A 23,694-nucleotide genomic window follows, 5' to 3' on the forward strand; every position below is an offset into this window, starting at 1 on the left:
CCCCCCCCTCCTGGACCATACCAGGCCGCATGCCCTCAACATGGGGGGTGGGTGCTTTGGGGCATGGGGGGCGTAGTGCGGCCCCCCCACCCCAAAGCACCTTGTCCCCATGTTGATGAGGACAAGGGCCTCTTCCCGACAACCCTGGCCGTTGGTTGTCAGGGTCTGCGGGCGGGGGGCTTATCGGAATCTGGGAGCCCCCTTTAATAACATGGTACATGGTACCCCTACCCATTCACCTAGGGAAAAAAGCGTCAATAAAAAACACAGTACACAGGTTTTTAAAATAATTTATTAGGCAGCTCCGGGATCTTCTTCCGACTTCGGGGGTCCTCTTCCGACTTCGGGGGTCTCTCCGCCGTCTCCTCCCGGTGTCCGCATCTTCTGCCGGCTCCTCCGCTATCTTCTGCAGCTCAATTGCTAGCGGTGGTCCGGACTTCTGCCTTCTTCTTTTCTTCCAGAGATGTTGACACGACGCTCTCTCCAGCCAGAATGGTCTCTGTGCGCTCCGCAAGGGACTTATATAGGCGGTGGCCCCGCCCCCTTATGAGGTCACAGTCCCTGGGCATGCTGGGACTGTGACGTCATAAGGGGGCGTGGTCATCACCCGGTGACCACGCCTCCTAAAACGTCACAGACCCAGCATGCCCAGGGACTGTGACGGCATAAGGGGGCGGGGTCACCGCCTATATAAGTCCCTTGCGGAGCGCACAGAGACCATTCTGGCTGGAGAGAGTGTCGTGTCAACATCTCTGGAAGAAAAGAAGAAGGCAGAAGTCCGGACCACCGCTAGCAATTGAGCTGCAGAAGATAGCGGAGGAGCCGGCAGAAGATGCGGACACCGGGAGGAGACGGCGGAGAGACCCCCGAAGTCGGAAGAGGACCCCCGAAGTCGGAAGAAGATCCCGGAGCTGCCTAATAAATTATTTTAAAAACCTGTGTACTGTGTTTTTTATTGACGCTTTTTTACCTAGGTGAATGGGTAGGGGTACCATGTACCCCATACTCATTCACATAGGGTGGGGGGTCGGGATCTGGGGGCCCCCTTATTAAAGGGGGCTCCCGGATTCCGATAAGCCCCCCCGCCCGCAGACCCCGACAACCAACGGCCAGGGTTGTCGGGAAGAGGCCCTTGTCCTCATCAACATGGGGACAAGGTGCTTTGGGGTGGGGGGGCCGCACTGCGCCCCCCCATGCCCCAAAGCACCCACCCCCCATGTTGAGGGCATGCGGCCTGGTACGGTCCAGGAGGGGGGGGCCGCTAGCTCGTCCCCACCCCCATTCCTGACCGGCCGGACTGCGTGCTCGGATAAGGGTCTGGTATGGATTTTGGGGGGGACCCCACGCCAATTTTTCGGTGTAGGGGGTTCCCCTTAGCTCCATACCAGACCTAAGGGCCTGGTATGGGGGGGGGGAACCCACGCCGGTTTTTTCATTTAAAACTTGGCGCGGCGTTCCCCCTCATACCAGGCAGCTGTCAGCACTGCCTGTCGCTCATCGGGAAAGGAAAGAAAAGTTTTCCTTTCCCGAATAGCGAGGCCAGGCTTGTGCTTACAAAGTCGTACTGAAGTCGTGTCTATATTATTCAGGCACGACTTGCATGCTACTTTAGGGTTTAACATTGAGGTCTATGGAGTACAACTCGCATAGAAGTTGGACCAAAGTAGTGCAGGGACTACTTTCAAGTCGGCACGACTTAAAGTCGTGCCAATATGAATGGTAGTCATTGAAAATCATGGAGAATGACTTGTCATACGATTTTCGTGGGACAAGTCGTATAAGTGTGAAAGGGGCCTGAGACAGAAGTATAGTTAAATCACACTTGTTTAATAATAATAATAAGGTAAACAGAGTAAGTGTAGTCAAAAAAAGCCAGAGTTCAGTAACCAGATCGGGTAGTCAGCCAAGCAATTTTAGAGAGCCAGAGATAAACGTAGTAGTACAGCAAGAAGGATCAGGAGCCAAAAGGAACGTCAGCTGAGCAAGTCTTCAACAGGAACGCAGGAGAAAGTCTCTGTGATGTTGACAAAGGCGAAGGCAAAGATCAAGTGAGCTGGACGACTTTAAGTAGGCAGGACTGATGAGCAGAATCAACAACAACTGGGTAACTGTGGAGAGAGATGGGAGCTGGCAATTAGCCGACAGCTGAGCGGCCAGCTCAGAGAGGGAAGGGCTGATCCCAGCCCTGACACCAACATACCGGATGATGACTTGTTTCCTCCAAGCTACAATGGCAACTGTAAAGACGTCCTCCTCTCGACCAGGCAGCAACAGCAGACATGACAGTGATGCTTCCACCGACCAGAAGATATCAGCGACTCTGCCTCTCTGTGTCACTGACACTGCAGCAAATCGTCCCATCAGCAGCATGCTTCTTGGTGTATGCTCTACAATGTCCCCCCAATGACTGCCTCATGCCCAGGAACAATCCTTCCTTTTTCTCCTCTGCAGAGCTATGGTAACTCTAGGATCTGTAGTAAAAGCACTCTGTAAAACTAGGTAAGGCCTCTTTGGGGACTACATTTCCCACAAGTCCTTGCTCTTCCTAGCAGGCTTGGTCCTTTCCCGGTCTACACAGCAACAGCATTCCTGCTTGTTCTGTTTTCCTGAGTGGTTGTCAGGGACGGGCTCTGCTGATGCCACTGCGTTGCTTTGATTTTATCCAATGCTTTTAATGCCTTCTCAAATGTGAGTGACCATTTTACCATTTTTCAATAAATGCTTTATATTTTATGTGGTTCTATTTTTTCTCCTTTTGCCATATGTCATATTGAGAGGAATCGCTCACAAATTCCGGTCACTATTCCTATGGTAGACAGCTACTGATGTCAAAACAGACACGGATCCCTATCTGTTTTGGTCTATTTTGGAAGTCGTGGTTGCTGTACCTCCTTGGGTGTGTTACACCAAAAGTTTGGTTGACTCATCAGGCATATGCCTAGTTGGGTTCAACCTGTCTGGTAAGCCCCTTTCCTTACGGTGGTGGATTATCTACAGACAACCAGTTCACACAGATTCACAGTCACTATATTTGATGTCATATATGGACTTTATATGCACTGACACTGTTGGTTTATACTACTTTAGCATTATCGTTGTGATATTTTATTGCTGTGTATTTTTGTTTTGAACATTCATTTATCATATTCACTTTATATTGGTATAATTTTATTGCTTATTTTATCTTCATCAGTGCTGCACTATACTACTTTACTTACTCACAGATTATCTGATGTGCTGGCAGCTACCACCATTTGTATAAGACAGCGTGGTTCTTTCACAATTTTTTCTACACACTGTTTGTCAGGACTTTCCTCTGCTCTCTCTCTGTGGTTGCATACAGCCCTAGAAATGTTCAGTGTTCACTGGAAGGCAAGGAGAGGGAGAACAGCTACAGCAATGACTGTATATGAGTGGCTTCTGCATGTGTGACACTGTCAGTGACAGCCTGGTCTGTGCAGCTGTCGTTCAGAGTGTGCCTCTGAATAGGGCTACATAACATTCCGTTTTCTGTAGTTAAGTAGGTGCAAAATGTTAGCACAAAAGGTTATTGCAAATAGTGCTTGCTATAGACACAAATGTGCTACATTCCAGACACACCAAAATGATTCTTCAAAGAGATTGTTGATAGGATACTTGTACATAATTTGATGTGCTTCCAATAGTAACGAGTGAGGTTTCTCCTTAGAATGTGTGTGTAGGTGCCAGCTGTACATAATGCACAGAGTGTAGAGGGCAGGAGGGAGTAATGCACAGAATGCAGGGGTCAAATTAGCTTGCCCTACTCTTTTAGTTGTTGAGGTGTACTTATGTAGCAAAGGCAAACTGTTTATTTCAGTCTCTGTGCCTCCAACCTCGTCAATCCTTAAGCAATGTGTCAAATTTCAGATGAATACCACAAATCAATTGTGACTTTAAATTATTGATAAAATCTATACTAAAAGGCTTAATGGATTTTTGGATTACTACTACAGTATATCCATACAGATCAACAAATGGGCTTTGTTCCCAAAATAAAGGTGGCAGACCAGATCAGAGGGGAAATAGATGCATATCTTCTCCCTATTATGCACAAATTTTGACAACAACAGAGACAGGAAGGAAATGCTACTTACTATATGCTATGCTACTTACTATAGACCAGTGGTTCTCAACTCCTGTCCTCAGGACCCACTAACAGAGCAAGTTTGCAAGATAACTGAAATACATCACAGGTGATATCATTTGCTGTTCAGTGATTGCAGTATTCTAGTCTGCATCTCCCCAAGGTAATACATAAAACCTGGCCTGTTAGTGGGTCCTGAGGACAGGAGTTAAGAACCACTTCTATAGACATATATAAGTATTTTGGCCATATGTTTTCCCCCATACTCTGACCAGATGAAGCTTTGGGCCTAATTTCTAACCCTGCTACATTCTCTAAACTCCTCCCTTCTGGATCATGCGCCACAAAAGGTAAGCAAACAGCCTGCAGAACAAACAAGAAAGATTCAAGAGCTTCTGGAATGTAAGGATACGATATGTACAATATCTTATTTAAGTTTAAGAATGTGATAGAAGCAGGGATTAGATAAGATATTGACAGGAAGGAGCATCTCTCTTTTTCCCTACTTTTCTCTTTCTTTCCTCTCTCTTTTATTTTCCCTACCAACACCCCTCTCTTTGGGAGTCTCTTGCTCATGTAGCGCTCACCCCTGAAAGGGCCCACTGATTTGCCCCAAGTTTCTTTGACAGCAGCATGACAGCAGCCATACACACAACAACAGTCACTCTTCAGGCTCAATGCACAGTCTAGGGGTTGCTTTTCTTTTAAATGTATTGCTGAACATAGGGCATGGGGAGATGTGGGATACTCCAGAAACACTGAGTAATAATAAAAGGGCACTCTTCACTCAGTAGCTACTCTTTAGAACAGTCCCTTTAGTGGTAGCCCAGGAGATGCACAGCAATGAGACACCACATGCAATGTCCCAGGCCAGGAAAGGTTTAACCTTAATGCACAAGGGGTTGTAGCAGCAGCAGTCACCAGGATCCTGCACACAGGTCTGTACTTACAGTGTCCCAGGGTACTTGGATGACACCTTCCAATGTCCTACAGATTTTCCCTAGTGAACTCTCCAAAGTGGATCCTTAGCAAAATCCCTTGTATAGCTACAGTGGTTGTCAATGATTGGCTTGCCAGCTCGGCAGAAGAATTTTAGCTGGGCTGTTTGGAAGGGCAGCAGCCCTTCTGGCTGGGATCTCCTCCTCCTAAACAAGACTGCTCTAGATCCCAGAATATTAAAGTGCTCTGCAGCTACCTACTGCGCACACCTCTCCAGGGATTGGCTGAGACCTCATACGTTTTCAGGCTACTTATTTGATCTGCTCCACTCCTATGTTCTGGAACCTTCCAGAAGGCAGGGAGAAGCAATCAAGCCTGCAGCCTGTGAGACCCGGATCAGCCCAAAACAATCAGCAACTGCTCGACTGATTACAGTGGAGCCGAAAATAACTAAATTTATCTAGCAACCTATCTAGGAGGGTACTACACTTAAAGTGGTTCTAAAGACATGAGTGCTCCCATATCAAGCTGCTTGCTATAGGGGCAATCAGGTGAGCCAGGAGTGCCAGCAGGGGACCCAAGAAGAAGAGGATCAGGGCTGTTCTGTGCAAAGCCATTGCACAAAGCAGGTAAGTATGAAATGTTTGTTATTTTAAAGGAAAAAAAAAAACATTTAGAATCACTTTTCTTTAATGTTCCAGTTCATTAGGAATTGATGCCCTGATGGCACTGGAAAGTTGACTTTTTGGGACGGGACTCCAGGCTTGCAGCAAGGCTGTTGGAAACAATTGTTATCTTCCCTTTGCTTTTCAAGCTACATATGGATTGACCAGGGCCCAGGACCTACCTTTTGAGCTGAGGATTACCCTAGTGCACCCTTAGTGCCTTGATAATAATATTTGTGTCTCCTATTTCATATTGCACTTATTAAAAATGATTGTAACAGGAATTGTGTGCAAAACAAATAAGCCTCCATAGGTTTTCATTCCATATTTATTGAATACAATGATTTGTTATCTCAGCCTTCAAAATGTTTAACTTTTTTGTGGCTTTCTAATGTGCAGAGAATGTAACATTTGCCATCTTTCAACACTGAGGAAGAGAAGTTAATAAATGCTGGAATATTTTTTTCACTCAAGCAATAGCCTTAATTCACTAAACTAACATACCAGGATAAGGATACTTATTTTCACAAAAAGTGTCAGTTATTTTCAGTTGAGTCTAATGAGATTAAAAAATTACATTCAGATGGCTAAAATAAAGGTACTTCTCTTCGTGTTAAAGGTTTGTAAATTGAGTTTATTGTGCCTTATAAATAAGTATTCCACAAAGGAATTATGTGATCCCCTGCATATAGAGCCCATTTTTTATGTGTCCCAGGCTTTGTTATGTTCACTATAAATGTGGAAGAAATAAGAATTAAAGTGGAAGTAAAGGTAAAACCTACCTAATTCTAAACCCACTCTCAGCTAGATTCTAAGCCTAATCTATCTAGCCCTGTAAAGTGATTGCTATACTTACCTATTTTGAAGTCGCTCTAATCCCGCCCCAGGCTGAGCTGTCAGCGTCAGCTTCAATGTGTAGAAGAGGCAGCCCACAATGGAAGCCCCATAGTAAGTCTATGGATGACATCACTTCCCAGGCACTTTCCTGCCGTTGTCGGCTTTCTCCTGCACATAGAGGAAACTGGATCGGAGTGGCTTGAAAATAGTTACACTAAGTACAGCGATATTTTCTTTACAGGGCTAGATAGATTAAGCTTAGAATGTGGGTGGGAGTAGGTTTTCGAGTCTGCTAGGTTTTGCCTTTACTTCCACTTTAAGGGCTATTACACTAAAATTTGATGCAATAGAAAACAGACACAGTCAATATTTATCAGTCAGCAATAGACTTTCTAGGTCAGAGTTAATCATCCTGGTATTCGAACAAAGTACAAGCAGGAGAAAAAAGATCTAGAGAGTTTGATGCAAATAAAGCATAAAATCCTGAGAAATGAATCTTGCCAAATCCCATCAGGTGATCAATTTAGTAGGTAGAGGGTCACTGTACTTTCTTTACAAATCTGTGCCAATACCGCCACAGCTAACTACATCATTAAAACCAAATAAAGAAAATCTGATCAAATTTAAAGGGAACTGACAAAGTCAGGAAGTTGAAACTTTTCTGGAAAAAAAAGGGGGTTAAGTAGACTGTATCACCCTCTGCCTTAGTGTCATGAAAGACGTTCTGCTAGTTCAGCCGTCGGCGGAAGATCGGTTAACAGAGCTACTGTCAGTAGAGCAAGAGGACGCGTTCGGAGGCGCGTTGACGTGAATGGATGCATGCGGGTGCACGCTAATACGAGCGGGTGAACGCGGGTACACGATGAGACGAACGGGCACGTACGATCGGTACTCGGGCGTGCACGTGTGCACGCAGCGGCGCGCAGACGTGCAGTGTGACAGCCTTTGGCGCCATTAGGCCTATTTAAGGGTACCTGTCAGCATGCTTCCTTGCTGTCCGGTCTACAGCGTTTCCTGTGACCCTAAGCTTCCAGTATACCTGTTTACCTGATTCCTGTTACCCGGCTTGTTCCTGACGTCTCCTGTTTGCTGCCTGTCTCCGACCTCGGCTTGTCTGACGATTCTCCTGCCTCATCCTTCAGTTATTACCTGCCTGTCCGTTGCCGACCCGGTCCGTGCCCTGACTACTCTCCTGATTCCATTTTGTACCTGCTCTGCTTGCCGGTGTTTGACCCGGCCTGTCTGACTTTGCTAGTGCTTCAGTTGTACTACAGAACACCTCCCTGCTGCCTGCTTGTTCGTGGGTTCCTGCTAGCTACAGTGCTTCTCTATCCAGTCAACAGTTCCAGTGTTCCTGCCAAGAGTTCCGGTTCTTCTACCAGTTGTTCCAGTGCTTCAGTTGTACTACAGAACACCTCCCTGTTGCCTGTTGTTCCTGAGTTCCTGCCAGTGGATCCAGTGTTCCTGTCAGTCCTCCTGCTGCTTCACCAGAGGTCCGGATCAACTCTACACCTGCCACTTACCAAGCACTTGTGGCCCCCTGCGCTCCTGAGTCCCTGTCTTCTCTATCAGGGGCTCTCGAACCAGAGGCACACGAGAGGCTACTCCTTGCATTCTGGGCTCTACCACCAGGTACGTGACAGTACCGGACAGCCATGTCTGAGCCCACGCAGGGAGCCTCTCCCATGGATGAACTCTGCCGCCATCTTGCTGGACTTACCCAGGCAGTAAAAAGCCTACAAGAAGGCTACACCCAGCTGGAAGGCCTAGTCCAGGCCCTAGCAGCTTCTACACCTCCAGTATCCGGGACTTCTGCTTCACCATCAGTGGTCATGTTGCCGCCTGAACCCAAGGTCCCCACGCCTGAAAGATTTTCGGGTAACCGGAGCAAATTCAGGTCCTTCCGCAACTCGTGTGAGCTCTTTTTTGCCCTTCAACCAAGGACTTTCTCCCTGGAAGCCACCAAGGTGGGGTTCGTGATCTCGCTGCTGACCGGCGAGCCCCAGTCCTGGGCCCATCGCTTATTAGAAAAGAAAGATACCTCACTTGATACCCTGGATACCTTCTTTCGGGCTATGTCAGCCCTATATGAAGACCCACAGCTGACCACCACGGCAGAGACAGCCTTGCACTCCCTACAGCAAGGCCGCAGACCTGTTGAAGACTATGTGTCAGAATTCAGACGCTGGAGTTCCGACACAAACTGGAACAATGCCGCCCTACGGTATCAGTTCCGTATGGGCCTTTCAGAATCCTTGAAGGATGAACTAGCCCGAGTGGGCATTCCTGAGACTTTAGAGGACCTCATAGACCTTTCCATCCAAATAGACAGACGCTTGAGAGAACGACGTACTGAGCGATCTTCTGGTTCTGCTCGCCCTGTCTGGATGCTGCCCCGGGTGCCTAGTTCTCCCCACTCCGCTCCTCCAGCTTCTACTACCATGACCTCAGATACATCGGAACCAATGCAGCTGGGACTCTTACGGCCATCCCTCACCCCTGAAGAGCATCAACGCCGTCGGGCTGGTAACCTCTGCCTATATTGTGGGGAACCCGGACACTTTGTACGAACATGCCCGGCCAAGCTTCGTAAGTGCCTCTCTGTCTCTCCTGCTCTTACCCCAGCTGCACTGAATAATATGTCTCACCTGGCTGTTCCGCTTCTTTTACAGCTTCCAGGAGGGAATATACCAACCAGCGCTATCATTGATTCCGGGGCCTGCAGTGGCTTTATAGACTTGTCCTTCGCTTCCAGACATCACATTCCCATCCGGCCCAGGGCGAAAGGACTTTCCGTATATCTGGCCGATGGTTCTACCCTCAGATCAGGACCAGTAACCCAGGAAAGTACCTATGCTCACTACCATTGCTGGCACTCATCAAGAGCTACTTTGCCTGGATGTCATTGAATCTCCTCTATTCCCCATCATATTGGGCATGCCATGGCTCAAGGCCCATAACCCACAAGTTGACTGGGCCTCAGGGAAAATTGAGTTTCCCTCCTCTTATTGCCACCAACACTGTCTACCAGAAGTTACTCAAGCTCCCTCTGCCCTGTTGTGCCTGGAAACTGATGCCGAGACCCGTCAAGTTGTACCCGAAGTCTACCATAGCTTTCTGGACGTTTTCAGTCAAAAAGGGGCCGAGACCCTTCCTCCTCACCGGCCATATGACTGTCCGATTGAGCTTCTCCCAGGGGCAGAGATTCCTTTTGGGAGAATATTTCCTTTGTCAGAGTTGGAACTAGGAGTATTAAAGACTTACATTGACGACAATCTAAAGAAAGGCTTCATCCAACCCTCCACGTCCCCGGCAGGAGCAGGAATCTTTTTTGTGGAAAAGAAAGACCATTCATTGCGCCCTTGTGTGGATTATCGGGCACTCAATAAAATCACGATCAAGAACCGTTATCCCTTACCATTAGTGCCAGAACTTTTTCAGAGGCTGGGGTCTGCAGTAGTGTTTTCTAAGTTAGATCTTCGTGGTGCCTACAATCTTGTCCGCATTAGCAAGGGAGACGAATGGAAGACTGCTTTCCGTACCCGGTTTGGGCACTTCGAATATTTAGTCATGCCTTTCGGACTTTGTAATGCTCCTGCTACATTTCAGCATTTTGTAAATGACATTTTCAGAGACTACCTTGACCTGTTTGTTGTTATTTATCTAGATGACATTCTAATCTTCTCTTCCTCCCTAGTTGAACACCGTGAACATGTCAGAAACGTTTTGACCCGACTTCACCTGCACGGCCTTTACGCCAAGCCTGAGAAATGTGTCTTCGAGCAGGAGAGTATTCAGTTCCTTGGTCTTATTATCTCAGTGGAAGGCATCAAAATGGACCCTCAGAAGGTCTCCGCCATTTTGGACTGGCCCGCTCCTACTGACAAAAGAGGGATTCAACGTTTCGTGGGATTTGCGAATTTTTATAGAAAATTCATCAAGGGATTCTCCACCATCATTTCTCCCATTACAAGATTAACCCAACAGGGCCTCAAGTTCCACTGGTCTACGGAAGCTCAGATGGCCTTTACTACACTGAAGGATCTGTTTGTCTCGGCCTCAGTTTTAAAACATCCTGATTCCACGTTACCCTACATCCTGGAGGTGGACGCCTCGGAGATAGCGGTCGGCGCAGTACTTTCCCAAAGACAGGGGCCTAGGGCTCTTCTGCACCCAGTCGCTTTTTTTTCCCGTAAATTATCGGAAGCAGAAAGGAACTATGACGTGGGTGATCGAGAATTGTTAGCGATCAAAGCTGCACTGGAGGAATGGCGATACCTGTTAGAGGGAGCAGCCCACCCGATTCTTGTTTATACAGATCACAAGAATCTAGAATATTTAAAGACTGCCAAGAGGTTGAAACCACGACAGGCCAGATGGGCACTGTTCTTTACTAGATTTTCTTTCCATATTACCTACCGTCCCGGGTCAAAGAATATCAAGCCTGATGCTCTGTCACGGATGTACAGTGATTCAGAAGCACCTTCTCCGCCAGATACCATCTTGTCCTCAGGGAACTTTCTGTTACTCCAAGGGGATCTACTGTCACAGATCAAGCAAGCCTCCAGGAACGTTTCCACTCCACCTGATACAACCCTACAGGCCAGAGATAGGATCTTCGTACCTCAGGAGGCGCGAACAGCAGCTCTTAGTTCTTGCCATGACCATATGTTAGCCGGCCATTTCGGAGTACATAAAACATCTGAACTTCTTCAGCGCACGTTCTGGTGGCCATCATTAAGAAAGGACTGCAAGGACTACGTGGAAGCATGTGTCACCTGTATCCAAAATAAAGGCAGCAAATCTAAAGCCTGGGGCCTGTTAAAACCACTATCTGTCCCGGAGAAGCCATGGAGGATGATCTCCATGGATTTTATTGTCGAGTTGCCACCTTCTGAAAGCTACACTACGATCTTCGTAATAGTGGATAGACTATCCAAGATGGAACATTTCCTACCAATGAAAGGTACCCCTACTGCTGCTGAAACTGCCAGGACATTCATTAAGGAGGTGGTGAGGCTTCATGGCATCCCTGCCAATATTACTTCTGATCGGGGGGTAAAATTCACCTCTAGGTTCTGGAGAGCTCTTTGTGAATCCCTGAAAATTGATCTTGCCTTCTCTTCTGCCTATCACCCCCAAACAAATGGCCAGACAGAGAGAACGAAGCAGACGCTGGAGCAGTATCTGCGCTGTTTTTCCTCGTTTTCTCAGGATGATTGGGCTCCGCTTCTTCCCCTTGCCGAATTTGCATACAACTGTTCATTCCGCTACAAAACAAACACCATTTTTTGCAAATTATGGGTTCCATCCTCTGTTCTTGTCCACTAACATTCCGGAGTGTCCAGTACCAGCTGTGCAAGAAAACCTAAACTTCTTTGAATCAAATAATAAGCTTCTGCAAGAGACTATGGCAAGGACCCAGGACTATAACAAAGAGGTGTTTGACAAGAAGAGAAGGGGGAGCTTGATCTTAAACCTGGAGATTTGGTTTGGTTATCCAATTTGAATTTAAGATTGGCTTGTCCTTCCAAAAAATTGGGTCCCAAGTTCGTGGGTCCTTTTCCAGTGACAAGAAAAATTAATAATGTGGCCTACGAACTAAAGCTACCAGAATCATTCCGGATTCATCCGGTCTTTCATGTTGCCCTACTCAAACCTGCAGTTCCTGATCCTTTTGTCAACCGGATGGTCAATCCCCCTGAGCCCGTGATCATTGACGGAGAAACCGAATATGAGGTTGAGTCCATTCTGGATTGTAGGAAGAGACGTAATCAAGTCCAGTTCTTGGTAAAATGGAAGGGGTATGGGCCTGAGGAAAACTCCTGGGAGCCGGAGTCCAACATCCATGCTAGAAGGTTGATTCTTGCCTTTAAAAGATCTCATCCAAGTAAGATGGCACAGTTGGGCATCCAGAGGCTGCCCCTTGGGGGGGGGGCAATGTCATGAAAGACGTTCTGCTAGTTCAGCCGTCGGCGGAAGATCGGTTAACAGAGCTACTGTCAGTAGAGCAAGAGGACGCGTTCGGAGGCGCGTTGACGTGAATGGACGCATGCGGGTGCGCGCTAATACGAGCGGGTGTACGCGGGTACACGATGAGACGAACGGGCGCGTACGATCAGTACTCGGGCGTGCATGTGTGCATGCGGCAGCGCGCAGACGTGCAGTGTGACAGCCTTTGGCGCCATTAGGCCTATTTAAGGGTAACTGTCAGCATGCTTCCTTGCTGTCCGGTCTACAGCGTTTCCTGTGACCCTAAGCTTCCGGTATACCTGTTTACCTGATTCCTGTTACCCGGCTTGTTCCTGACGTCTCCTGACGTCTCTGACCTCGGCTTGTCTGACGATTCTCCTGCCTCATCCTTCAGTTATTACCTGCCTGTCCGTTGCCGACCCGGTCCGTGCCCTGACTACTCTCCTGATTCCGTTTTGTACCTGCTCTGCTTGCCTGTGTTTGACCCGGCCTGTCTGACTTTGCTAGTGCTTCAGTTGTACTACAGAACACCTCCCTGCTGCCTGCATGTTCGTGGGTTCCTGCTAGCTACAGTGCTTCTCTATCCAGTCAACAGTTCCAGTGTTCCTGCCAAGAGTTCCGGTTCTTCTACCAGTTGTTCCAGTGCTTCAGTTGTACTACAGAACACCTCCCTGTTGCCTGTTGTTCCTGAGTTCCTGCCAGTGGATCCAGTGTTCCTGTCAGTCCTCCTGCTGCTTCACCAGAGGTCCGGATCAACTCTACACCTGCCACTTACCAAGCACTTGTGGCCCCCTGCGCTCCTGAGTCCCTGTCTTCTCTAACAGGGGCTCTCGAACCAGAGGCACACGAGAGGCTACTCCTTGCATTCTGGGCTCCACCACCAGGTACGTGACACTTAGGTAGGTAGGTTGCTAGAGTAGTCTTTTTGTTTGTACTGCCAGTGCAGGTAAATTTGGGCAGGCCAGGCTGTGTGCTAAGCCTGTTTGTTTTTGATCTGGGGGCAGGGGAGTGGTTTAGTGTAGCAGCAGGTGACTGACATGTATTTTAGCTCTTGGCGCCTCCTCTATTTCCAGGAGGTTCTGGGAAGGAGGCAGGGCAGAGGGCTGGAGTTACATGGGGTGTATTTGGGAGCCCTGACCAATACCCAACTAGAATTGGCAGGCCTCCTATATATACACTCATGTTCAGCCTGTTGTGGGCGGAGTTGTCGAGTGGAAGAACTGAATGATGGAGTGTTAGACTGTCGTGGCTCTTGAGGGAACCCCCTTTCTGGGGGGCGGGGTGAACTCGGGTCTGGAGCTCGGAAGCTTGGATGGAGCCTCTCTACACGGTCATTGAGAGGTGTCCTGGAACAGGAGTAGGAAGAGGACAGTGGGGAGCGCTGCTGGACAGGTCATTCAGGAGGGATCCATGCCGGGGTTGGTGAGTGAGAAGCACAGTGAGAAGCTCTGGGAGAGACATGCCAGGATTGGATGTGAGGCCTGAGGGAGAGACTGTGGTGTCATTGGAGGCCTAACCATGTGCTAACGGTAACAGGAATCTAGAATTGTACATCAGAGAAAAGCAAGTGACCTTAAGCATTGTGTTGGAGGAGATGTGAAGTATGAGAGACTGTCAATTTAGATTCAACCATCTTTATTTCAACCAAGCAAGATTCATCATTTGGGCATCCCATGTCCCTTTTCCCCATCTAAGTTTTATCCCCTAAATAAAAACACCAAAAAAAACAAGCTAAAGCCTGTTCATTGACTGGCTAAGTGTGTCTGAAATGAATGTCTGACCAAGCAGGGTGACGTGTGGAACTAGAACACGCAGCGACCCCACGGGGGCACCGCTACATTTTGGAGGTCTCACCGAGATCCATCGTCATGGTTAACCTGCTGGCCATCACCCCTAGCAACGCAGAAGAGGGGGGATTTTGCTTGTCCTGTTGCATAGAGGATTCAACTAAGGGAAAAGACTTGTGTGTTTGCCTGCAGTTCAGCTTTAAAAAGTGCCGTTATCAATAGAAACCATCCAGGATTGTCAATATTGCTGTTCCTGCTCTTATTCCCAACCAGTGATGGGGCGGACACTTGTACCGATCCTGCAATTCAGTGACTGTAAATGATGTGCCCTCACCCGTGGCAACTACGGCGGGCGATCTTGCCCATAGATTACAAATATGTCCAGCTCTCTGTACGGCGTGGACATTTCCCACTGGATTACAGGAAACTTGAACTTTGCTCCAAACTCCTGCTTAAAGACAGTAAAGTGTGCCTGAGAATGTCTACTGTTACCCCGGGTGATAGGAAGCAGCCCAGGGGTGCCTGTGGGTGGGACTATATTAAATCAGTTTTTTACAGGGAGGCATTGGCTATTGACTTTATTGTTGCCATAGGCAACCACTGGACAATTCACCTGCTATCAGTCTCTAGTTACATTGGCGCAGTTCACGCTGAGCAACATGTCTGGGCAAAACCTGCTAGCATCAGCATGCCTGCTAACTCCAGCTTGTCCAATGAGGGGTTAAAGCAGCGCGTGCAGAATGGAGCCTGCTTATCAGTTCCTTAGGCGCTTAGCAGACAAAACTAGCACGTTCCCACTAGCAGCCGACACCACGAGGCAGCTGAAAATGGTGGAGGGCAATCGGCTGATGCCCACATTGCAGTGGTTACCTGACATGCAGGAGCGGCCACTGGTGGATACTGTCAGTCCCAAAGAAATGAGTGGCCTTTGGGTCTCATCACCAACACCTTTCCAAGTGAGGATGGAAAGGTCAGAAAAGTGGAAGTCAAGATTCATAGAAACAAGGAGACAAAGTTGTTCCTCAGACCAATCTCTGAACTAATTTTATTGTTGTCATCTGAGGAATAAATAGTGGCATCTGACGATACCAGACGGGGAGTGTCATGCCTTTGGCCTATAAGGAAAAATAATATCTTCTGGACTTGCAATACCAACATTGTCCACTAGATGCCACTCTAACAAAACACTACTGAAGGACAGTGTTCTATGGTTATTACACATTTCCTGTTATATCACTGGGAACTAGCTCCACTTCCTACTACAAGTCTCTTTCACCTTCTCCATTGGGACAGACCGCATGGGAGCCAGCTAAGCCTGCACCACATGTTTCCAAGGAAAATCCTGGTCCTTCTAAGGCAGCATCACTGGTATGCTAAAAGATTGTTTAACTGTATACCCAGTAGACATTTGTTTATGTTCATGTAATTATTATATGTTCATTTTATCTGTTTATTTCTAGTTTCACCGCGTGTACATCCTATCCTTATATGGCCACCACCTGTTCATTGTAACAAAGATCCAAAGTTATCTGGAGCCATGCGGAGGACTCGCATTGGGAGTGGTGGACGGAGTGGAGTGACTCTGTCTGCTTTGCCCTGAGTGCCAACGGCGGAGGTGAATGCTTGGGCCCGGTGCGGTCATTGTGGGGAGCCACTTACCAGCCTGGGACCCGTCCAGCATGAGCCACAGTATTACACTATCAACCTGCTTTCAGGACTTTCTGTACTGCAGCCGCGGAGAACCTGAATGGTCGTCCAGCAGGAGCCGAAGTATTACACTATCAACCCGCTTTCCGGACTTTCTGTACCGCAGCCCCGGAGAACCTGGATGGCAGGTGAGGGCCAGGGATCACTCCCCAGAAGCGGAGAGGTATTGTGGCCTAGTGACCCCTCCGTGAAGACAGAGGACATATGCGGCGAAGAGGAGGCTGCTGCGACATGTGGCCTGGCCAGGGGTCTGGCGACTGCATGTGCTAGTGTACAGGAGCCGGATGACATCCCTGAAGAGTCCCTTGCTGTACCTATCCGGAGGGAGCCTTTGTCAGAGGGAGGTGTGCCTCCAGCTGATCTGGATGAGGTAAGCAAGGGCCGGGTCATAGAATGGGGTTCTCCCAGAATACTGGAAATGTTTGGGTCTTTGGAGAAACTTATAGAGTGGTCATCCCCTGAGAAATGTTCCAAAGAGGAGGAGTGGGAGACAGCAGGTTCCCATCCCCCAGAGACCCAGTCAGAGGCAGGAGAAGATGCTCAGCCTCCAGTATGGACCCCTGTCCTTTGCAGCAAACTCTTTGTAAGCAGACCCTCCACTACCCAGACCAGAGCGCCCACCTGAAGGCAGTCGGTGGTGAGATCCCATCTTGCGAGGGAAGGGGAAGCCTAAAGAATTACCCAGGTTCTCCCATCTCCAGAGGGAGATACAGAGAAAGGTTGCTCTGGAGTGGGGTCTGGACTACCCATATGTCCCCTCCCAGACAATGGACATTGTGGGAAACTCCCGGAGAGAGTGGGAGGATGACCTTATTTGATATTTCCTGCACGTCCCTAAACCCCTGCATGTGCCAGAAGGTGAAGCCTGGGCCTGATTTTTGGACATTCGTGAGGAGTGGAAATTGGGGTGTGTTATCTACAGGGATTGAGTCCTGGTTGTAAAGGTGGGTCGGCCTACCAGGAGCCATTCGGTCTCTATCAGAGAGGAAGAGAATAGGAGGAGCTTGCCGGATCTCCGCTTCTATGTGTGAGGAGGACTGTTGTGCTTTGCAGCCACCATAGAAGTAGCCACATGGACTGCAGGGAAGTGGCAGGGTTGCGTGTGTTTCCCTTCTGATTCTTGCAGGAACAGCCTATGCCTGCCACCCAGTGTGCCTGATAGAGGGACTGTCTATCCATGGACACTTTGGATGTACTGTTCCTGTCCACCTCTTTTGGAGCCTGTTTGTCCGGGGAGGGGCCACTCCTATCAGGCGCAAAAGAAGGCCTGTTCACAAGTTGTAATGTATATATTTTGTTGTGGTTGTTCTGGTTTTAGGTTAGTAGTTCCCTTCTGACAGGACAAAACAAGCAGAAATATATATGTTGTCGTGTTGATTTTCTCTGCTGGAAGGATCATAACCTCTTTCAGTGGTGATGTACAGTGTATAGGTAGCATGTAAGTGTAGGATGTTATGATTTGTGTCTTCTTCTTGTATCTTCAGGGATGGGATGGCTGTCCATCCCCATTGTTCCAGAGGACAAGAATCCTGCGAGCAGAGTATTTTTCCTGAGGGAGAAATGCTTTGGCTCAAAAATGTTCGTGTGTTTCGCTGCAGGGACCTGTAGCTGGGTTTGTTTATGGGTGATGTACAGTGTATATACTTGTCAAAAATGTATATATTTATTTTTGTAGGTAAATTATTTGTACCAAGCCCTGTCCAAGTTGTTTCCCTTCCCCATCCAACTAATTCATGGGATGCCCTTGCTCCTGGGCCCAGGAGCCATTTTTCAATTTTCCTCAGCTGGGGACCAACTGTATTCTGGTGAGGGTGAGTGTAGCACCCTCTGCCTTAGGTAGGTATGTTGCTAGATGTCATGTACCTGGGTGTCTTTGAACCGGGACATTCCTGGTCCCACAGCTGCAGTCTTACCTGTTGTGCCACAGAGGAGCTCTGGAGTTATTGCAATGTTCTCCCTGTTTGATGCATTGCCTTGGACTCACTAGCCCCACCTGCTGCCAGCTGCAGACAATGTACAATCAAGCAGCCCATAAATAGCAGCACTTCCTGTTACTCAGTGTCTGTTTGTTTGAGCTATAGCTCCCTGGACATATTGATAGCTCTGTGATTCGGACTACCGTGTATTGAACCTCTACCTGAATTCTTGACCATTCTCCAGCCTGCTGATTGGGTACTTCACCGCTAGCCCGTGCATGACCTCCGCCTGTCTGATCATTCTTTGGATTTTGATTTTGGACCGCTTTGCCTGATCTGTTGCCGACTTGTCTTGACTGACAACGTTTTCGTCTGAATCCTCAGCATACAAGTTCCACTTCGGACACAACCTACCACAGGTACCTTACATTACAAATGGGCCACAATGGCGGTGGACCCTGCTGAGATTATTAAGGCGATTTTGTGTCAGGGACAATTGATCAGAGCTCATGAACAGCATCTTTGTTCTCTGGACACCAAGTTAGATGAACTTTGTACTATGCATAAATCTTGCTTGCCTGGTCCCTCTGCACCGGTCCAGACTCCAGCTCCTACTCCTGCTCCAATCCAACCCACCTCTTCTGTACCACCCAAACTTCCCTTGCCTGAAAAATTTAGTGGTGATACTGAAGACTGCAGAGGTTTTCTAAATATTTGCCATTTGCATTTCCACAATATCCCTGGGACTTTTAGCGCTTCGTCTGCCAAAGTGACTTTTGGAATTTCCTTGTTAAAGGGGAAGGCCCTGGCCTGGGTCTCTCCTTACCTGAAACGCAATGATCCTGTGCTGCAAGACGCTGACAAATTTCTGGCTTCTCTCCAGACTGTATTTGGCAAGCCAGATAGAGCTTCTGCAGCTGAGTACTCACTTTTGGACATACAGCAAGGTACCAGGTCTGTGGCACAGTATGCTATTGAGTTCTGTACCTTGGCTGCTGAGACTAATTGGGACTCAAGGGCATTACATGCAGCCTTCCGATAAGGTCTTACAAATAGCATCAAAGACGAATTAGTCTATAAGGATTCCCCATAGGACCTTGAAAAATTCATAAAGCTGTGTGTTCGTCTGGATGTCCGGTATCATGAAAGGTGCCAAGAGAGACTTAGAACTTGCAAGCTTCTTAGGCCAGTTTACTGTTTGGCCCCTAACTTCCAAGCACCACCTCAGCCAGAACCTGAAATCTCAGTTGAACCCCAGGCACCTGTGGAACCCATGGAAGTCAGCCGTCTTCACCTAACAGAGTCAGAGAAACAAAGGAGGCGTGCATTGGGCCTTACGCCTGTACTGTGGACTTAAAGGACATTTGTTATCTGTCTGCCCTTCCCATCCAGTAAAAGGCAGGGCCTAACCAGTGTTGGAGGAGCTGGGTTAGACATTACAGTTATACCCTCCAAGACCAAGATTACCGTTCCCGCAATTATCCCTTTAGCCTCTAAACTTCTCTCCTGTGAAGCTTTTGTGGATTCTGGAGCTGCTGGCATATTCCTAGACTACACTTTTGCTAAGGAAAATAACATCCCATTTGTTCCCCCTGAGCAGACTCCTGAGCATCACCACCCTGAATGGACAACCGTTGGGAGATGGCCTTGTAAAGTTTGAGACTACAAAAATCACCCTTCAGGTAGGCGCACTCCACAAAGAGGAAATCATCTTGTCTCTTACTGATTTTCCTCTTCTGCCCGTTATCCTTGGTTACCCATGGTAACAACAACACAACCCTTCTGTTGATTGGGAAAATTGAGAACTAACCTCTTGGGGGCCGTCCTGTTATCTAAACTGTTTTTCTCACCCCAAAAGACTTTCTGATTGTCTGTTGGCTTCCATGGCCATCCCTCGCGAAGACCATGAGTTTGCAGATATATTTTGCAAGCAAAAAGCAGAGGTTTTACCTCCACATTTTACCTCCACTTTTGACTGCGTGATTCATTTGATTCCTGGAGCACCTCTTCCCAAAGGAAGGACCTATCCCCTGTCATTGCCTGAACAAAAATCAATGGAGGAATACGTAAAAGACAACTTGGAAAGAGGTTTTATCCGACCCTCTTCTTCTCCAGCAGGGGCAGATTTTTTTCTTTTTTGAAAAAAAAGATGGGGGTCTTCGACCATGCATAGACTATTGAGGGTTAAATCAAATCACCGTAAAATGGACGTTTTGAGTATCTGGTTATGCCATTTGGACTGTGTAACGCCCCTGCTGTCTTCCAATGTTTCATGGATTACATTTTTCATGATTTCAGCAACAGTTTTGTGATCATCTACTTGGACGACATTTTAATCTTTTCCAAGACTCGTCTAGAGCACATATCACATGTAAAGCAGGTATTACAACAACTGAGAGAAAACCACCTTTATGCGAAGATTGAGAAATGCAGTTTCTACCAAAGCCATATACCTTTCCTTGGATACATTATAAGTGCTGCCGGTTTCCAAATGCCCTCAAAACCCTACCAAATACCCTCAAAAACTTTCTGCTGTCTTGCAATGGCCCCAACCGACCACTTTAAGAAGGCTCCAAAGCTTTCTAGCGTTCGCAAATTACTACAGATGCTTCATCAAAGGTTTTGCCTCCATTGCTGCTCCCCTTACTGCTATGACTAAGAAAGGTACAAATTGCAAGGTGTGGCCCTCAGAAGTGGAATCAGCTTTCCAGCAATTAAAAGACATGTTCAGCAAGGCTCCAGTTCTTCAGCATCCAAATACCGATCTCCAGTACATTGTTGAGGTTGATGCCTCCGAGCTAGGAGCAGGTGCCGTGCTGTCCCAGAGACAGCCTAAGTCCGGTAGAATCCATCCAGTGGCGCTTTTTTCTAGAAAGTTTTCTCCAGCGGAGATAAATTATGATGTTGGGAATCGAGAACTACTGTCCATCAAATTGGCATTGTCTGAATGGTGATATATTCTGGAAGGGGCTCCCGAGCCTTTTTCTATCCTGAATGACGAGAAAAACCTGCTGTATCTTCAGACTGCTAAATGTTTGAATTCACATCAGGCTCAATGGGCTCTGTTTTTCTCTCATTTTAATTGTGTTCTTATGTCCCTGGGCATAAAAACAAGAAAGCCGATGCTCTTTTCAGACAGTTCACTACTTCTGAAGAGGCTAGACCTACCAAGCCGTATATAATCCCAACTCACAAAATTGTCGCACAAGAAACCCAGAATCGTGTTCCCCAAAGCTTGAAGATACCACCAGGTCGCCTGTTCGTAGCCCCTAGCCTCAGAAAACCTGTACTCCTCTGAGCACATGATGGTGTGTTATCCGGTCATCCTAGCGTCACCATCACTCTTAAGACCTTGCAGCCTCATAACTGGTGGCCTCATATGAAAAAGATGTTACTGACTATGTGGCTGCTAATAAAGTACCGCGGACATTGCCTACTGGACTGTTACAACCACTTCCTGCACCTCGCTAGCCTTGGACCCATTTGACTATGAACTTCATTACAGAATTACCCAAGTTCAAGGGCATGACTGCTATATGGGTCATAGTGGATCGCTTTTCCAGAATGTCTCATTTTGTACTGCTCCCTGGATTACCTACAGCGAAAGCACTTTCTACCCACTTCCTTTCCCATATTGTGAAACATCATGGCATACCTACCAATGTCATCTCAGACCGCAGATCCCAGTTTGTTTCCTGATTCTGGAGAGCGTTCTGCAAGAAACTATGAGTAATGCTCTCACTCTCTACCTCACATCACCCCCAAACAGATGATCAAATCGAACGCATGAACCAGACCCTGGAAATCTATCTTCGACATTATGTCAATGTGTTACACTCCAACCAGTCTGAGTATTTGCCTTTGGCTGAATTCGCCATTAACTCCCGTTGGTACAGTGCTCTTAACACCACACCATTCTACGCCATCCTAGACTATCGCCCTCAGACTTTTCCCCTAATTCAGCCTTCTTCTGGTGTACCAGGAGCAGCTCGGCGGGTGAAAAATATTCTGCTACACTGGAAAATGTTTTACTATTACTACGGAAGTCAGCAGGAAAGAAGATGCCATATACCTCTAAGTGGTGGGGGACAGAGTTTGGCTATCAAACAAATACCGGAGACTGAAACAACCTTCTACCAAATTGGGCCCTCGATTCATCAGTCCTTACAGAATTATTGATCAAGTCGGGCCAGTCTCCTATAGGTTGAAATTGCCCTACTCTCTCCGGATACATCCTGTATTCCACGTTTCCCTCCTGTAAAAAGGCAATTTTCAATCGCTATTTCAGAACGCAACAGCTACCTCCTCCTGTTCTTGTTGATGGACAAAATAAGTTTGAAGGCTCTAAGATTTTTGATTCTAGAAGGCAGGGTCGTGGCCTACGGTATCTGGTTCATTGGAAGGGTTATCCCGTCACAGACCGTTCCTGGGTCCCACCCAGATTTGCATACCCTGCTGTTATTCGAGACTTCCATTCCTCCTTTCCCACTAAGCCCCGCTAAGCCCCTGGAGGGGTCCACTGGGGAGAGAGCCCTGTCATGTACCTGGTTGTCTTCGAACCGGGATGTTCCTGGTCCCACAGCTGCAGTCTTATTTGTTGTGCCATGGAGGAGCTCTGGAGTTATTGCAATGTTCTCCCAGCTTGATGCATTGCCTTGGACTCACTAGCCCCACCTGCTGCCAGCTGCAGACAATGTACAATCAAGCAGCCAATAAATAGCAGCACTTCCTGTTACTCAGTGCCTGTTTGTTTGGACTTGCTCCCTGGGTGTATTGTTAGCTCGGGAGCTGGGAGAAAGCCACTTTCTACAAGGTCATTGAGAGGTGTCCTGGAACAGGAGCAGGAAGAGGACAGTGGGGAGCACTGCCGGGCAAGTCATTCAGGAGGGATCCATGCCGGGGTCGATGAGTGAGAAGCACAGTGAGAAGCTCTGGGAGAGACATGCCAGGATTGGATTTGAGGCCAGAGGGAGACACTGTGGTGTCGTTGGAGTCAAGTTGCTGCAGCCAGGAGGGTTGGCAAGATTTGCATTGGAATTTCTGGGATCAGTAGTCCACCATGTATCAGCTAGCACAACTATCCTTTTTCATCTAAATTGGTTGCTACAATTAAGGGGACTGCAGACCCCTGCCTGCAAAAGGCTACTAGTAAAATGTTGAGACTTATTCCGAGTGAGGCCTAACCATGTGCTAATGGTGACAGGAATCTAGAATTGTATAGCAGAGAAAAGCAAGTGATCCTAAGCAGTGTGCTGGAGGAGATGTGAAGTATGGGAGACTGTCAATTTAGATTCAACCATCTTTATTTCAACCAAGTAAGATTCATCATTTGGGTATCCCATGTCCCTTTTCCCCTATCCAAGTTTTATCCCCTAAATAAAAATAACAACAACAAAAAAACAAGCTAAAGACTGTTCATTGACTGGCTAAGCGTGTCTGAAATGAATGTCTGACTGACCAAGCAGGGTGACGTGTGGAACTAGAACACGCAGCGACAATTGGGCACCGCTACAAGACTGTCACTGTCCGGAATGTTTTGGGTGTATTGGTGAGAGGCTGGCTGGAGACAAGGAGTGTTTTTCCAGAGGCAAAGACAGGTGATATTTTGACTCCCTTTCCCTAATGGTGCCCTCCTGTCACTAGAGCATGAAGTATGGTTGTTTTCTTTTAATCCATAAAAAAGTGAACAGGATTTTTCTTTCAGTTTGATTGTTTAGAAACCCCCAAGCCTAAGAAATAAGGCTGTCCCCTGGCATGATGCTGCA

This window comes from Aquarana catesbeiana, linkage group LG02 (assembly GCF_042186555.1).
Source record: "Aquarana catesbeiana isolate 2022-GZ linkage group LG02, ASM4218655v1, whole genome shotgun sequence".
NCBI lineage: Eukaryota > Metazoa > Chordata > Amphibia > Anura > Ranidae > Aquarana > Aquarana catesbeiana.